This window comes from Python bivittatus, unplaced genomic scaffold (genome assembly GCF_059951505.1).
Source record: "Python bivittatus isolate LINGU-HERP-01145 unplaced genomic scaffold, Pbiv_v1 ctg000700_np1212, whole genome shotgun sequence".
NCBI lineage: Eukaryota > Metazoa > Chordata > Lepidosauria > Squamata > Pythonidae > Python > Python bivittatus.
In genome coordinates, this window is record NW_028277098.1 from 2,819,175 (window position 1) to 2,837,749 (window position 18,575).

General features: G+C 41.2%; 1 protein-coding gene across 1 annotated transcript in view; it reads left to right on the forward strand.

The window, feature by feature from the left end:
• Positions 1 to 619: 619 nt before the first annotated feature.
• LOC103068121 (flavin containing dimethylaniline monoxygenase 3) overlaps positions 620 to 18,575 on the forward strand; it is a 48,959-nt gene continuing 31,003 nt past the window's right edge. The window contains exon 1 of the mRNA XM_088153975.1: positions 620 to 752. The gene's annotated coding sequence lies outside the window, so the exon portion shown is untranslated. The remainder of the gene's footprint in view (positions 753 to 18,575) is intronic.

Genomic DNA, 18,575 nt, shown 5'->3' on the forward strand with positions numbered 1-18,575 from the left:
TGCACTGAGCTGTTAGAGAGCTAATTGCCCCAGAATGAAAGACCCGGATTGGAAATATTGAAAAGGATTTCAAAAAGGCTTTCATTTTTAGGAGCATACTAGAAATCACTGGCTGCCCAAATGTCAGCAAAACCCGCTTAAAGCTGCCTCTGGCTGGTAGCCATTCTGTCTTATGCAAGTCCAGGAGCTGTTTTTCACAGCGTACTAGCAGACTTAATGATTGGGTCACTGTCCTTTTGGTCTCCCATTTGCCTCTACTCATACCAATGTTTAAAATTTGAAGTGTTATCTTGTTGGTTTGTAAGTAACAATTACTTATTACCGGTCTGTCCCCCTTTTCACCTGAATGTACAAGGCTGTTTATCTTTACCTTGTCCTCCCTAGCTGGTCCTACTGAGGGGTTTGTTCTGAGACAAGGGTCTTCCTTTCCTCTGATGAGTGTTTGCAAAGGGCATTTTGGAGGTGGATTCTTGGATTTGTCAGGGTACTCAAATTGCTTCTGATGGTTTTTAGTAAATTCTATGAAGGATTCTTTTAAGGCATCTACTTGGTTTTTGATTGTGGTCAATAAGTCAAAAATTGAGAGAACAGTCTGTGCCGTCAACAAACTGTGTCTAGATAATAAATCTACAGCATTTTGATCTTTCAAATTTTGGAGGTCAGAAGCTCCAACTCCCTTTTGGATAAACTGTTCGGCAGCTGAGCTGACAGCAACAGCCTGTGGAGAGGGGGCATTTTCTATCAGGGAAGAGGTAAGCTCCACCAGTTGCTGACTCTCTATCTCTGCTTGTAAGTCCCACTCTAATGGATCATATCTGTCCGATAAGTGAAGTAGGGAGGAATTACTTGCCGAAGAGATACGTTTATTGGTTATAAATTTATCTACCTTCTGTTGCTTCAGCGGCTTTGCTGAAGGTTGCCTTGCAGAGGGTATTCTTTGTCGCTTCTTCCTTTTCCTCATAACACAAGGAGTTAGTTGCAGCTTTAGCTGTTATCCAAGAATACTCCAGAAGGGAGGGTTGTACCGTCTTATATTGCAAGTAGTTCTTAAAGTTTTAAAGGCTATGTGGATTTAGAAGTAGAGAACCTTTTTGCAGGAGCTCGTTGTTAAAGCTGCAGCCTCGTCGCCATCTTGTTTCCTCTCTCTTAACAACGCAGTATGAATACCTCTCTGCTGGTAGCCACCTCGTACTTTAGATCACTAACAGGAAACAGAGTAGGACTAAAGGCACAGTCATTTTTTAATCAGTATACATCACTTGTGAAAACAATCCAATGTGGAGGAGATGTGAACCCTAGAAGGGAAAGTCCAACAAGCCAGAAAATGTTATGGAAGGGGCTTCCCCTTCAAACACAAGTATCCTTGAACAGTATCTGCTGTTTGCCAAAGATATTGAATAAGGCAATGCACTCCTTTTACAACTGTATTTCAAGGACAGTCACTAATCAGGTGGAAGCAATATGGATGACAAGAACAGCAAATAGGTAGTGGAAACAATATGGAAATTGAAGGAAAATGCAGGGGTACAACTCTTTGAGGAAGAAAAAAAAAGCATCAGGAATAACAGACTAAAAATACTGATTCTTGCAGCAATGTAACTAAAGCATTGAGTGAGAGCCAGTTTGGTATAGTGGTTGAGGCATCAGGCTGAAAACCAGGAGACTGTGAGTTCTAGTCCCACCCGAGGCAGCAGAATTTTAATACAAGACTGAAGATTGATAATACAGATGTAATTGTTCTTAAAGAAACTTCTCTTAGAATCTTGCGTAAGAGAGAAGAATATTCTTCTTTGACTGATAGATTAAAACAGAAAAAGATCCCATTTCGGTGGGATGGATTGGAAAGTGTGATTTTTACTTTTAAACAGCAGAGTTTTCAACTGAATTCTGTGCAGAAGGTGAGGTAATTTCTAGAAAAATTTAAAGAGGAATTTCAGGAGTTTCAAATGGAGGTGTCAGAGGAGACTACACAAAAACTTCAGCAGGTGCTCCAGGTATCGACTTTTCTAAATTTTTGGCTTAATTATGGAACACAAATACTTAACATGGAATATAAATGGAGCAAATGATCCTCAAAAGAGGAAAAAAATCATTATTTGAAAAAATTAAAACAAGATATAATTTGCCTACAAGAGACATATATTAGAAAAAAGGATGTAAAATGTTTGATTTATAAAAATTTGGGTGAATAATTTATTTCAGCAGGAACGAAAAAAAGAAATGGAGTTGTTTTGTATATAAATTCCAAATTAAAACCAGAACTTGTGTTGACTGATGACCATGGTAGATTTGTTGGGGTGGAAGTTAATTTACATGGGACTAAGGCTCTGATATTAGGAATTTATGCCCCAAATGAGGATAAAGTACTGCTATGTAAAGGACTTATGGAGAGACTAATAGGTTTCTTTATGAAAATTGGTGTTTCATAGGGGATTGGAATGGAATGATCTCCCCACAACTGGATAGAACTTGAGAAAAATATTGAAATCACTCAAGGCAAACTACCAAAATTTTCTTTGATTTGATGGACAATTTAGGGCTTGTGGATATATGGAGACCAAAAAAAAAAAAAAAGGTAATTCAAGAGAGTACACCTATTTTTCGGAAAGACATACAGTGGTACCTCCAGTTACGAACGCCCCTCCTTACAAATCTTTCGAGATACGACCAGCTCCGGCCCCAAAAATTTACCTCGACATGTGAACTCCGCCTCGAGCTATGAACCGGATCCGCGGCCATTTGCCCTGCTGCCACGCGGTCACGGCTTCCTGTGGGCGAGATCGCGGTAGCAAGGAGACGTTCGGTGAGGCTTGTGGTGTGTTTTGTGGCGTTTTGGAAGGTTTTTGGTGTGCTTGTCAGCATGGCTCCAAAGAAAATGCAGAGCAGGCTTGGCAAGAATAAGGCTTTGAAGAAAAAAGTGACAATCAAACTGAAGAAGGACATTATAGAAAAGCACGATCGTGGTATTCATGTGACTGATCTGGCCTCGGAGTACAAGATGCCGAAGTCGAACATCTCAACTATTTTGAACAATAAAGATGCCATCAGAGGAGCTGATGTGGCAAAAGGAGTAACGATCTTAACGAGGCAGAGGACACAAGTGCTGGAAGAGGTGGAAAAACTGCTGTTAGTGTGGCTGAATGAGAAACAGCTGGCAGGTGATAGCGTGAGTGAAGCTATCATCTGTGAAAAAGCCAGGAAACTGCACAGTGATTTACTGCGGACAAACCCCTCTACCAGCGCAGCAAGTGAGGAATTTAAATCCAGCAGAGGCTGGTTTGAGAAATTCCACAAGAGAAGTGGCATCCAGAATGTGGCAAGACATGGTGAGGCTTCCAGTTCTGACAAGGCTGCTGCAGAAGCCTACAAGACAGAATTTGAGGAATTCATGAAGGCGGAAGGATACGTTGCTCATCAAGTGTTCAACTGCGATGAGACAGGGCTCTTCTGGAAGAAGATGCCAAACAGAACTTACATCACGCAGGAGGAAAAGGCACTGCCAGGGCACAAGCCCATGAAGAACAGATTGACCCTTTTGCTGTGTGCGAACGCAAGCGGCGACCTGAAGATTAAGCCGCTACTGGTGTACCATTCCCAGACCCCTCGTGCGTTCAGGGAACACAATGTGAACAAGGCCAGACTGCCTGTCATGTGGAGGGCCAATGCGAGAGCGTGGGTCACAAGGCAGTTGTTCATGGAATGGGTGCACGAGGTGTTCGCACCCAGTGTTAAAAAATATCTGTCTGACAACCAGCTGCCTGAAAGGTGCCTTCTTCTGATGGACAATGCCCGGGCACACCCTCCAGCCTTGGTGGATGACATGGACGCCAAGTACGACTTCATAAAGGTCAAGTTCCTCCCCCCCAACACAACACCTCTTCTGCAGCCCATGGACCAGCAAGTGATCTGCAACTTTAAGAAGCTCTACACAAAGGTGCTCTTCACCAGGTGTTTCAATGTCACTGAGGAAACATCCTTGACTCTAAAAGAGTTTTGGAAGAAACATTTCAATGTCCTCCACTGCAACAGCCTCATTGACAAAACCTGGCAAGATGTCACCTGCTGGACCTTAAACTCAGCCTGGAGGAAACTGTGGCCAGAATGTGTCGCTGAACGTGACTTTGAAGGGTCTGATGCAGAAGTAGTGTAGGAGATTGTGTCCATGGGCAAGAGCATGGGTCTGGTTGTCAATGATGCAGACATAGAGGAGCTTGTTGAGGACCATAAGGAGGAGCTGACCACGGAAGAACTTGCTGAGCTCCAGAGTGAGCAACAGAAAGCGCTTGGCGAGGAGCATTCCACTGAGGAAGAGGAGGACGGGGAGGAGGTTAGCAGTGACGTGATACAATCCATCATGGCGAAATGGAATGAGTGCCAGGATTTCCTTGAGAAGCACCACCCCAACAGAACTGTGACAACCAGAGCGTTGAACATGATGAATGACAACATGTTCTCTCATTTCTGGAGGGTTATGCAGCACAGGAAAAAACAACTGACTTTAGACAGGTTTTTCCCCAGAACTGAGCCTGCAACTAAGAGGCAAAGAAGAGAGGAAACCCCTGAAGGAGATCTCCCCGATATCCTTTTGGAGGGGGACTGTCCCTTCAAACAATAACTGCCTCCCCACCCCATTCTCCCTCTTCATACTGTGCTTTTTTTCATGTTTTTGTGGTTTAAAAATAAAATGCATATGTTTCAGAACTGTTTAACCGTATGTATTTACATTGAACCTTATGGGGAAATTTGCATCGTGGTGCGACCAAATTCGGAGGGCGGAACGGATTAACTGTATTTACACTGAACCTTATGGGAAAATTTACCTCGACTTGCGACCAACTCGACTTGCGATCAGAGTCACGGAACGGATTAAGTTCATAACTAGAGATCCTAGAGATCACTGTAGATCCTTTTCAAGAATAGATATGATATGGATTTCAAAGAATTTGCCTACTAAGGTTTCTAAAGTAGAGATATTACCAAAGATTTTTTGGGGATCATAATCCTGTGACTTTAGTTTATAAAAGGAGATCTAGCTCTTTTAGATTGAGACGAAATGAAAGAACCAATAGTGGAGGATTGTAAAAAGAAATTTAAGGAATTTTTTGAAAATAATGTAAACAAAGGTACTGATTTAAGAATGGTTTCGGGTGCAATTAAAACTTTTATCAGAAGTTATTTCATACAACATAATAGTGAACTCAAAAAGAAGAGGCAAGAGAAAGCACAAGCTATTTTGGATGAGATAAAGAGAAAAGAAGAATAATTAAAGAAATTTCAAGCAAAGATGTATTTCTCAACAAATTAAGCTTTTACAACAACAGTTATCTATGTTAATGGTAAGAGAAATGAAATAAAATATGAACTATGTACAGCAAAAAAAAAAAAACACCTTTGAGCTTGCAAACAAACCAGGGAAATGGTTGGCATATAAATTATGAAAAGAAAAAGGAAAGAAACTGATATTGAAACTACAAGAGGGAGATACTGTATTAACAGATAGCATGGCCATGCAAAATGTATTTCATCAATATTATTCTAACTTGCATAAAGCAAATGACATCTCTCTGGAGAAAATAGATGAATACCCAAAGAAACAAAATTTACCGAGGATTACAGAGGAACAGAAACAGATTATGAATGAACCTATAACAATAAGGGGAGTTTCTGAAGCTACAAAAAAGATTTAACCAAGAAAGGTGCCTAGACAAGATGGATTATCAGGTTCTTATTATAAATGTTTTGAGGATGAACTTTTACAACCTTTACAAAAGACAGTGAACTCCATCTTACAGGGAAGAAAGATGGCAGAGAGTTGGAAAGGGGCCAGTACAGCCCTAATACCTCAAGAGGGACAAGATTTGACTTTAACAAGAAACTATCAGCCGGTATCATCACTGAATAATGACTACAAGTTGTTTACAGCGATTCTGGCTGATAGATTGAAAATAATTTTGCAAGAATTTATTCATGAGGATCCATGTGGGTTTTTACCTAAAAGACAGTTAAAGGACAATCTTAGAAATGTATTGGACATTTTGGAATATTTAGAACAACATAATGAAAAATGAGTCGGGTTGATTTTCTTAGATGCAGCGAAGGCCTTTGAATCGGGCTTTCCTGTTCAAAATTTTGGAAGATAGGAACTTTGGAAAGAACTTTATTAAATGTGCAAGGTAGATTTATACCGTATTTTTCCATTAATAAGAGACCCCCATGTATAAGACAATCCCCTTTTCCAACCCAAAATTAAGAAATCAATATTTTAAAGATAAAGCAGAACACATTTTTATTTAGTAATTAGGTAACCTTTTCATGATACACTCAGTCGGATGAGGTCCAAACTGTCTCTCTGCAGCTCTATTTCCATGCTGTTTTGCATAACTGATTACATTCAGTTTGAATTTTGCAGAGTAAGACATTCGCTTATTTATTTTTTTATTTTCTGACATCTTTATGGGCTCAGAATGCTCTGACATTACCGGTCCCTGTCGCATCTGCGCACTGCCTACACGCTCTCTGCCTCCAACGGGATGCATTCCAATTGGTTTGTTCAGCATCAGCTGACGTCAGTTACATAAGGCTCGTGACTGGAGGAAGCCTGTTTGCAGAGACAAAGTATGGGCAGTTTTGCAACTGCGCGGTTCTCTCCTCGGCTTACTTCCTTGTATAAGACAACCTTCAATTTTTAGTGTAATGATTTTAGAAAAAAGTATCGTCTTATACATGGAAAAATATGGTACTTCACAGAAAGCACAAATAATTGTTAATGGAGATTTAACAAAGCCTTGTCAGATACGTAAAAGAACAAGACAGGGCTGCCCACTATCTCCTTGCTTGTTTATTTGGTTTTGAAATACTGAATAGAGATAATAAGACAAGATGAGAGAATTGTGGGGGTAAAGATTAAAAACGAACCTTATAAATTAAGGGCTTTTGCAGATGACTTGGTGTTGGTTTTGGATGATCCTTTAAAGGGAATTGAAACAATAATAGGAAAGCTAAAAGAATTTGGTGCATTAGCAGGTTTTAAGATTAACAAAAAACATGAAAATAGGAGATCAAACAAAGCTGATGAATACAGCAGGTTTTAAGATTGAGAAGGAAGTAAAAGATCTGAGTATCACTATGACAGATATGAACTGTATGTTATTGGAATGCACTCTGCTTGAGGCTGCCTTTGAAAACTACTCAGAAGCTGTAGCTGGTCCAGCTTGTGGCAGCTTGAGTAACGATGGGCGTTCCATAATCTGTCATGTGGCATCTCTACTTTGAGAGCTTCATTGAATACTAGTTTGCTTCCAAGTACAATTCAAGCTGCTGGCTGTCACCTTTAAAGCCCTTCATGGTGCGGAATCTGAATATTTTCAGGCTGCCTTCTCCCAGTTGAGTCTGCCAACCTGATTAGATCTTGTGAGGAGCGGGGCTCAATTCAGGCCCTTCATTTAGAGATTGACACCTACAGGAGCCTCAGAGACAGGCCTTTCCGTTGCTTCCCCCTGCTTGGAAGCAGCATTTCCCCTGACATCCAGACAGCTCCTACCCTGCTGGGTTTCCAAAAGACTATCAAAACCTAGCTTTTTCAACATGCTTGAGGGGGTCAATGTCTACTGCTTCTTCCTATAATTTGGAAATATAATTTGAGGGTGGGGTTTTATTTCTTTTTCCTCGTGCTATGTTGTTTATCTTTCAGGCTTTGTACTTTTTAATCTTATTTACATGTGTATATTCACAGTTTCAACTGGCGCAGCATAAAAGCCCTGTAAATAAAATAAATAAAAATGCAGCACAACCCCATATTAGTTAGCCAGGGAAAAACTCAGATGGCTCATTCAGCAGGGTGGGATGGAATTTGCAGAAATACCCCAATGGATTGGTGAAAGAGCATCGCATTTCATAGAAATCAGTGATGGAGATTTGAGCTGTACTTATCTATAATCTGCTTTCTTTGTTAGTGGCTTTGTCTTCTTCGTTTTTCACCCAAATGGTACGAAATTTGCACAAAAGCTGGATCATTATGAGGGGATTAAGTACACTATTTGTCATAGGAATCATAGTAGGGGGTTCTGATCTCACCCTATGATGGCAAGGAATATCCATAACAAATATCAGACAGACTAAGAGATTTGGGGCTAAGAAGAGATGTAATCATAAGGAATTATTGCAGATTTGCTGATTGCTAGGGGTTGAAGCAGATGTATGAAAAATTAAGTTACCAAACTTTTTAATAAAATAAAGCAATTGTTTAGCCAGTCAGATCATTAGAACATCTACAAAACATCCTAACTCAATTGTCTGAGCAACCCTGAGGTGAAGCAAATGGTAAAACTAAGGATTTATCTTCCATGATCTGTCCTTTCATAAGATGCTGTGACTAAGGTGACAAATACTGATTGATCAGTGCTCAGATTTATTCTGGCTATCTAAAACTCCCATTCAAAACTGGTATTTTACAATAACCCTGAAAGTATCCTGATTTCTTCATTTGGGTAGAGCTATTGTGATATCACTATTTTCAGCACACAGGAGCTTTACAAAAAAAGTGGAACTGGAGTTTTGTAGGAACTGAAATGGGGCAGGCTAGTTCCATCTGTTTCCTTTCAGATGAAAGAAAATCTATTGGATTTATTTTACTTGTGAAAATCTCTGTTAGGTCAGCTCTCCCTAATCTGATATCCTTCGGGCAGTGTAGGGATCAGAATTATCCAAAGGCCCCTCAGATTATTGTAATATGTTGAAAATTGCTGCTCTATTTTTTATGTGGAGCAAACATCTCATTCATCATGAACATTCCCCGCCTCCCTCTTTTCATTGTCTTCATAGATATTAAGAAATATAAAGGAGTCTATATAATATATATACACTCCTTTATATTTATAAAATATAAGCATCCAGAAAAACTCCCAAACCAGTAACTCCTCATCATAGGCTTGGAAAATTCTGGGGCAGAGACGCTGGTGTACCTTAACCATGTCACCAAGCAGGCTCATTTAAACAATCATTTGCTTTCCATTCTTTTAATCGTCTGTTGCTTTTGTGAAATTCTTGGGAAACCCTAATTCAGATACAGACAATCCACTGAAATAAGTGAAACAGGCTGGTTCCTTTTGGTGGGTCTTCAGAAGTTGACCAGTGGCAGAGAGGGTTACTTGAACCTGGAATTCCCTAGTCCAAATTCAATGCATCAACCACCACAAACACCATAAAAAGAGTCATAATCTGCCAGCAAAAAGGAAGGTCTAGCACAGTGGTCATAATTTCCTTCCTATGTAGAAGAAAACAAAAAATTATTCTCTCTGACCACAGCAGTCAACACAGCTACAGAATTGGTAGTTGCTTCACCGTGGAATCTTCTCATTTAGGATTCCCTGAAAAATTGTCTTCCTCTGTGACTTCTAATGTAAATTTTCTTATTGGCAAAATAGCCAGTGGAAAAGACAGAGTAACTGTTAAGTCAATTCATCCTTAAGACATACAGCATAGGACATGTAATGGAAAGTGATAATTTTTTAAATAGCTAGTGTTCCAGATTTCCGTAAATATCCATTTGTGTGCTGGAATTTTGAAGGGGGGGAGCTCTGAGAATTCTGTGAAAGCTGCACTGTCTTCATAGGATGCTGGTTCCTAGAAATCCGGGGGGGGGGGGGGCTGTTGAAAATTAAATCAGTGTGTTAGTGAAAGTACAATAATGCATTCCCACCTATTCTTCCGTCTTCCACACGGTGGCGCCAGATATTCACATTTGACCTATTCAGTTTCTATTCCAGTTATTTTTCAAGCGAGATCAGCTCAGGCCTGACTCAGACAGCAGCTCTGCCTAATTGTGCAACCTACCGCAGGCAGGCAGGAAGGGATCCAGAGAAGAAGCTGTCCCATAAAGCAGTGCCTCCAAGTGGGGTTTCTATATGCAGCCACCCCATCTGAATGGCTGTGCCAGATAATGATGGTCTCACCGGGATTTATAATCCTTTGCACAGGGTGGATATTTTTGACAGGTGATACTTGATAAGTTGTGTAATGGAAACTTTTAGTCAAGTGTTGCAAGTGGAGCAATTTCTGCCAGTTACAACCATTAAAAACTTAGACCCTTGCAGAATGAGTAAATTGTGGCAGAGAACTGATGCTACATTTTTTAATGTTTAATACTTGATGCAAACTTACATAAGACATAGCTACGCTGCAGAGAGGAGCATCCTGAAACTAGTCACTGCTCCCAGTTTAAGAATCCTGACCCCCGTAACCTTTGTAGTAAGACATTCTTAGCAATTTTGCGAAACTAAATTCTATGATACTTGGGAAATTCTTAAATGGGCTTTGACTTCTAAGGAGAACATATTCAAAAGCAAGTCCAAAAAGCATAATGAAGTGCTTTGGAAAAGGTCCCCATGCCTAAATAACTCCAAGATTTTCCAAAGGGAAAGAATGTCGAAATAACTCTGAACAAGTACAGGACATTTTCCTTTCACAACTGAGTACCCATAATTTATCCAGTTTATGGATAAGTTTAAGTAGTGGGGTTTTCTCAGCAGATGGCACACCTATCCAGAAAGTTTAATCCCAAGAGTCATTCTTTTTAGTCATGCTACTTGTACTTTTCACTCAAAAATAGAGTCAGATCCACTTTCTGTAAGGCTGTGCTCACACAACACATTTAACTGGGTCCTGGGTGGGGTAGTGGGTCAGCAGCAGACTGGTACCCCACAAACAGAGCCTGAAAAAGCTTGTTTGGGTAATGCCACCAGCTATTCATCTCACAGCTGAGATGTAATCCCTGAGAATATTCTTTGACTTCCTGGATCTAGCAATTACCTTCTATAATTTATTATGTTAACTCAGTTAAATCCGTAATTAAGTAATTTGATCTTTGGTGAAGTAGTAATGCCTGCTAAAAGTATAGGATCTTTTTGTAGTAAACCCTTAACAACAACTCTTTCTTGAACTGGAAAGATTCTTATTTTACAAGACCATGAGCTACATGATCTTACATGCTCCATAACACCAATTGTTGGCAGGAGTGGCTTCAGAGACTTTATTCCCTCCAGTAACAGTGCCAGATTAAATATAGACCATATCATTATTTTACGACCTTTACAGATCATATTCCTTCCAAAAGGCATACAAAAGTGTGATTGTGTATCTGTTGACAGCTAATCAAACAATGACTTCAATTACTTGGATGTATGCATTTTGAACAAATTAATGCAGACACTTGAGTAAGATGTCTAAATATCCCATTCACCAGGTGAATGGGGGGAAAAAATCTGATCTTATAATTGGTATAAACAAGAGTAACCAGCTGGGAAGAATAACAGGGAACGTTATTAACACAGAACATTTGCAGGAAAAAAAACAAAAACTGCACATACAAAAAATATCCCTGAAACTACATCTTAGCTTTATTAACATGACTCTGCTTCTTCCCAAGGGTAGATTATCTATGGCAGAGAATTGCCCTAACAGTGAACAGTACATAAATGCAGTTTCTCATAGAAAGCTAGGAGAACGGTTTTAGACTAACCTAGTCTTCTCCATAACAATACAGGTTGGCTGATTTTATTTGTTTCCACGTTTTTATGTCAAAGAAAATGCAGTCATATATCTCCATGTACCGTGACATCCCAAACATTGACTTATCACCTCAGTGACAAGTACTTTATAATTTGGAGATACGTACATTTCTGTTTTACTATTTATTATAGTGTTTGCAGCTAGCCTAGATTGATTGATTGACTAATTAGACCAGTGTTTCTCAACTTCAGCAACTTGAAGATGTGTGGACTTCAGCTCCCAGAATTCCCCAGCCAGCATGCTGGATTAGACTAATAGCTTGCCTTTTTGTTCAGGAGCTCAAGGTGGTGCATGTGGTCCCATGGTTTCTTCCCATCTGCCCATCTGCTGTCTGCCATTCAGGCTGATTTGGTGTGCTCCAGGTCCCCTCCATTAAGCAATGTCATCTAAGCAGATTCTGGAACTGTGTTTTCTGTGTCACAGCACCTCTGTCCTCTGGAACTGCCTCTCCAGGGATTCAAACAGCACTGCTCTCCTTCAAGCAAAAGTCGAAGATTGGGCTCTTCCCCCAAGCCTTGGGTAACCTTATGATTACGACAAGTGAATAAATAAGTAAATGTTCCTTCCTCCTGTTTCTTCCTCACAACACCCCTGTGTGGTCAGTTGGACTGAGAGAGCAGGACTTTGGGATGGGTGAGTGTGGGGCAGAACCTGGGTGCCAATCCAGCATCTTAACCCCTACACCACACTGGCTCCCAGTCACAACTGCATGAACTCATCCAATGTGCAATTCAACATGCAGGGTGAAACACTAGCATCAGTTTTGATAGCAATTTGATGCTATTGAGAAACAGAGTTAAACACATGGCAAATAAGGTCATCAATCTGCAATCTTTATAGGGCTTCTGTGCCTTTAGTTAAATATTTCCCATTTATTATTACTTTCTTATTTATTTATTTATTTCCATGCATTGAAACTCTAGCATTAATTTTAGTATGGTTTTGCCCTAATGTCAGTTTCTGTTTCCATGAATGGGTAGAAGGATATTTTAATAAACGATTTAATCTCTCGTTCGTTTTTATAGTAAATAATATTTGTGTTCAATCTGTCTGTGTGAATTTTCTGATAGACAAACTGAAAAAAATAAAATAAAATTAATATGTTTTCCCTGTTCTGTGAAAAACAGACACTACAAACTGTTCAAAGTGCAGTTAAGAGGCTGCCATCCCAAATTCTATAATTGCTGAGTAGGACTTTTGAGAAAACATGTAAAAATGAGAAAGGGTTAGGGTCGCATAATAATACATCACTGCATTAAGTGTTGTGTGGTATCTGTTTTAATGGACCTTCAGCTAATACAAAAGCGTTGCTGAAAGGTTTTGCTGAAAGAGCAACCTAGAGCTGGTGAGTGAGGGGAATGGGAGAAGATAGGATATGAGGCCAATCGCTAACGGGCAAAGCAGAAAACTTCCCAGCTGAAATCTGACACCTCCCTCTGGATACAGAGCAGGAACCTTCTCTGGAAAAGAATACTTTTGAGACAGGAAATGCTTTGAATTTTATACTTGGTTTTCATCTCAATTTCAATAGTAGCTCAATCTGCCAACAGCATCAGACTTGCCATGTACCAACCTATTACATATTATAGTGAAGCTCATTACTCTGCCACTATTATTGCACAGTTTAATATTTTTAAAGCATAATGTTCACAGTCTAGTTCTTTGCGATCTAAATGGGGTCCCTGTGTGAAAACAAGAAATGCAGAATTAGACCCCGTTATTAACCGTTTGTTATTGTACTGTGGTTCTTCACATCTGCCACCTGAATCAGGCTAGCTCTTCCTGCTCAACAAGATTGATTAACATGACCTTAGCAATCAAACATCTTTATGGAAGAGCAGGGAAGTAATGCATTTTTATCCCAAAAACAAGAGCTGTGCAAGAAAAGGCAGAGAAATGCCAGATAGGACCTCCTAAAAATCTTACAGAGCAGTATTTTCAACACATGGATTCATTGGATAGCGGATTTTAGGGCAGCACTAAATCTCATCATGCAAGAATGTGAACAGAGAGGGTGCCACGGAGTTGAAGAGGAGGTAAGCTTTCACTGCTTTTGCTGCTGTAACCAAGAGTGATTTGTTCTGCATCCTGTGTGGGACAGACTTAACCATAGTTTCAACTGGGAAAATGTCAGCATCTTGTTGTTGTTGTTGTTTAGTCGTTAAGTCGTGTCCGACTCTCCGTGACCCCATGAACCATACTGCGCCAGGCCTTCCGGTCCTTCACTGCCTCCCTGAGTTTGCTCAGTTGTCAGCATCTTAGACCAAGCTAAATCCAAAAACACGAGGGAATTCCTGGAGGCTTGGTATTCAGACAAGTCAGCCATCAACAGGCACATAGAGATAACCAACATTTACACACTATTCAAAAGAGACAATAAAAAGGAAACAAAAAGACCAGAATACCTCCACACCAGCAATCAACACCCAGATAAGCAAGGATTAACACCAAGATTAACACCAGACAAACAATCAAGCAGCAAACAATATCCTAATCAAGGAACTACCAACTCAGACAGACAATCAAGCAGTAAACAATAGCTTAATCAAGGAATTACCAAGGAGAAAACAACACCCCCACCAACACTGAAGCTACTGTACATAACAATCAAGCAAGCTAATGTATATAAACAGAGAGCAAACCCCATCCCATTTTAGCACTGAAGATTACATTACATTACATTACCTAGCCGGGTAATGAAATGTTTGCAAAAAACAACCAAGCTCAGAGAACCCCAAGGACTCCACAGTTCAACCCTGAGCTGCACATATTCTCTTCTATTGGTGCCATGCTTGAGGACTTCAGCTTCTGCTGTCCCTCAGCCTTTTGGGTTTTTTATATGTTATATTTAGATGTGTTTGCAATATCCTTACTTGAAAATTAAGTAACAGGATAGAACACAACTAGAAACAATGGTAAAACCATCCACCGGCTCAGACATTTAGTGCCCTGAGGCTTGAAAGAGGCTTGGATTAATATGTAATATACTGCAAAGGAAAGGTCAAATTCCCAACATCTTTTCCCTGGAAGCAAGAACTGATTAATTATTCAGTGCTAACCAGAACATTGTACAGTGCTGGACAGTGTAGTACAAAACCTCACACCATTCTTAATTTAACTCAGAAGCCAGGCCTATCTGAAAAGGAAATCTTGACTACTTTTCAGGGAGGGGAGGGAAGGGGGAGGAGCAACAGTGCAGCAAAAGGCCCTTACCCAAAATTTATCCTCTGGACAAAACCTATTAAAGCTGTTTTTGTGTTGCAAGATATAAAGTAAGCCGTGTATATGTGGAACATACATTTAATTAGTACTTTAAAAATGTTTATTCATTATTAACAGGCTTGACTTCTATGGTTCATGTGAGATTCAATATCTTCAGTAGGGAGTAATCACCATTTAATTTCAAAATCTGCTTAAGTGCAGAAAGAACTTGCCCATCCAAACCAATGTTTTATGTTCAAGATTTCCTCCACAGCAAAGCTAAACTCCTTCTTATCTACATAAGATAAGTTCATACAGTGGTACCTCGGGTTACGAACGCCTCTGTTAACGAACTTTTCAGGTTACGACCAGCTCCGGCCGCAAAAATTTACCTCAGTTTGCGAACTCCGCCTCAGGGTACGAACAGGATACACAGCCATTTTCCCTCCCGTGACACGTGGTCCGCGGCCATTTTCCGCCCCTGACACGTGGTCCACGGCCATTTTTCCGCCCCTGACACGTGGTCCGCGGCCATTTTTCCACCCCTGACACGTGGTCCGCGGCCATTTTCCGCCCCTGACACATGGTCTGCGGCCATTTTCCGCCCCTGACACGTAGTCGTAGGGAGGGGGACTCTCCCTCCAAGCAAGAGCTGCCTCCCTGTCCTCCATTCCAGAACGGATTAACGGTAATTACATTGAACCTTATGGGGAAATTTCCTTCGGGTTGCGACCAATTCGGGGTGCGACCAGAGTCACGGAATGAATTAAGTTCGTAAACCGAGGTTCCACTGTAATTGATTTATCCTCACTTTATCCAAGGAAAGCATGCAAGCAATGAGTAAGCGCAATCTTACACTGGGCTCTCTGCTCCAGTGAGAGGATGATGGCCCACTCACTGTGTCCCCTTGCCTCTGCCTGCTTCTCAGTGTCCTCCCACAGCTGTGGCAGCCCAAGGACAGCTTAAGAAGCCCTGCACAGGAAAGGTTGCTTTCCCTCATAAACTGCCTCAAGACCCTGCTTGAATCAGCTTGAAATGATGGGCTCTTTGACAGCACGTTTGTGGCTGTAATTGGTTCTGCTGGTTTCCTGGTGGAACCTCCCCTTCACCCTGGGTCCTGGCCCTTCACCTTTCCCTCAGTCCTCTTCTGGCAATCTTTGTTGGCACTGGGCAGCTGGGTCAATTTGTTTCCAGTTTGGACATGGTACAAGAGGGTTCACACTTGTCCTGCCACAAAGATGCCCCCCCAATTATTTCTGAGGAAATGAATGCATGCAGCTGTCCTTGAATGATTCTGGTATTTCTCTGCTTCTGCTGGCACAGGCCATGCTGAGCAGTCAATCTGCAGCGAATCATTCCGAGTCAGTTTAGGGGCCAAGGGCAGGCCCTGTTGCTATTGACCATTTGAGGCTCCTGTGGGCACACCCTGCAGTCCCTGGCCACTGATTTTCAGAGCCATTCGCCTTTTGATAGTGGGGAAGTCAAGACTCTCTGTGTGCCCAAAAGCAGTCTTCTTTCCCACTTCTCCTGCCATCGAATGGGTGACGTGCAAAGTGCGGACAGAAGAAAGGGAAGCTGAACTTTTGGGCGCCAGTTCTGCTGGCATCCAAAAGACCCATTTTCCCCAGGGGAAGGGAGTAGGGTGGAAGCGAGCATTCTGCTGTTGGTTCTGTGATTTCCATGTGAAAGACGAATCAGCAACAAAGGATCTTTCTTGCTGCCTTCAGTTAGATAGTGGGATGAAAGGAAGCATTCCCCACACCATATATCTCCTCTTTCTGCTTCTGCTGTGAAAAGAACGCCTCCTCTTCTTTGTTGGAAAGGCAGAAGTAAGGTTGGCGGAATGGTCAACGTTTCTTTAGACAACCTAGTTTTCAGCCACCCCCCCACCCTGAATAGCATCGCTTTAATGCTGCCGTGCAGAAGAGCCTGACTCTAGTGTCAGAAATGCGGAGACTCTGTGGGGCTTGGGAGCAGGCGATTGTCCCATTGGTGCAGTGTTGTCCAAACTTGGCCACTTTAAGATGAGTGGACTTCAACTCCCAGAATTCCCCAGCCAGCCATGCTGGCTGGGGAATTCTGGGAGTTGAAGTCCACTCATCTTAAAGTGGCCAAGTTTGGACAACACTGCATTGGTGGGAACTCTTATCTCACCAGTCTTCAAGCTTCTGGCCTTTCCCTGCTCCTCATAGAGGCAGCTTCATATTGGATATGACCTTAAACTGAGCAGAAGTTTGGCGGCTCTCCCTGATTGTTTGCTCAGGTTTGTTTGTTTCTTTGTTGAAAGCAGCAAGTGCCACTTGAAGTAGCTGGTGGTAGAACATGGACAGGGCAGGACTCCAGGTGGATGGCATTGTGCACAGTCCTGCTTGTCAGGTGCGTTGGCCCTTTTTTTCCCCCTCAGCATTTGCAGGTCCAGTGCAGTGAGGACAATGCAGGTTGGCTTTGAACTACTTGCTGAGGATTTGGGAAGTGAAGACGGTGGCATGGAAGGTGAGGTATTTGAAGTTAAAACTGAACAACACAAGAGGGTAAAGCAATGCTAAATGTACAGAAAATCAATATTTATATGCATTTAAATAATACAAGTAAACCCTGAAACAGTAAGCTGTTTCCTAACATGGGACAAGCTAGTATTCATGGAAAAGGGAAGAAGAAAAAGGAGCTCCGTAAAGAGCATAATTAACATTCAGTGTTCAAGCCCTCAGGGCATTTACTGCATTTCCATACCAGAATTTTGCACCACTTGTTCTAGTTCTGTTTGGTCTCATCACCCTTTTGGGCACCTGCAAGAGTTGGGAGTAGGGATAGGGTTTTGAAGTGATTCCACTCCTGAGTAGGCATTCCTAGTGAGTGATAGGGTATCCCTGTGGCTCTGTGCTCTCTCCCATTTTATTTCATATCTACATGAAGCTGCTGGATGAAGTCATCCATCAGTTTGCAGTGAGATATCATCAATGTGCAAATGATGCCCTGCTATTTATCTTCACCCAGGCCAAATGGAAGATGCAGCGGAAGACTGGGTCCAGAACCTGGAGGCAGGCAGGGCCTGGATGAGGACAACCAGGTTCAGACAACCTAAGCAAAAGAGAGTGACTATTAATTCAGAAACAAACTTACTCTAGGACTAACTTTGATTCTGGATGGGGTTGTGTTCTCCCTGAAAGAGCAGACTTGCAACTTGGAGGGCCTCCTGGACATCCAGCTCTCGCTTGAGGAGCAAATAGAAGCTGTGGCCAGGACGGCTTTTGCCCAGCTTTGACTGATGCACCAGTTGCAGCCTTCCTTGGATTGGGAGCCACTAAAGAACTAAAAAACTAAAGAAAAGAAAAGAAAAGAAAAGAAAAGAAAAGAAAAGAAAAGAAAAGAAAAGAAAAGAAAAGAAAGCCACTAACTCATGCCTCTTGATTGGATCACTTAATGTGCTATACATGGAGTTGTCAGAAACTTCAGATGGTACAAAATGTGGCTGCACATGTGCTTATAGATCAAATATGGTATTGCCATGTGACACCACTGCATTGACTGCCAGTCTGTTGGCAAGTGAAATTTAAGAGGCTGGTTATAATCAATTCAAATCAAATCAGTTTATTACAGCCATAAGGCCAGATACAGTAAACATCCAATAGTAGAACTGTTACACACACACACACACACACACACAAAACAGAAAAACAGTGAGTATAAAATCTATATCTATCTATCTATCTATCTATCTATCTATCTATCTATCTATCTATCTAACAGAAAAACAATGAGTATAAAATCTAAAGATAAATAAGAACATGTATAATAAAATAAAATAAAAA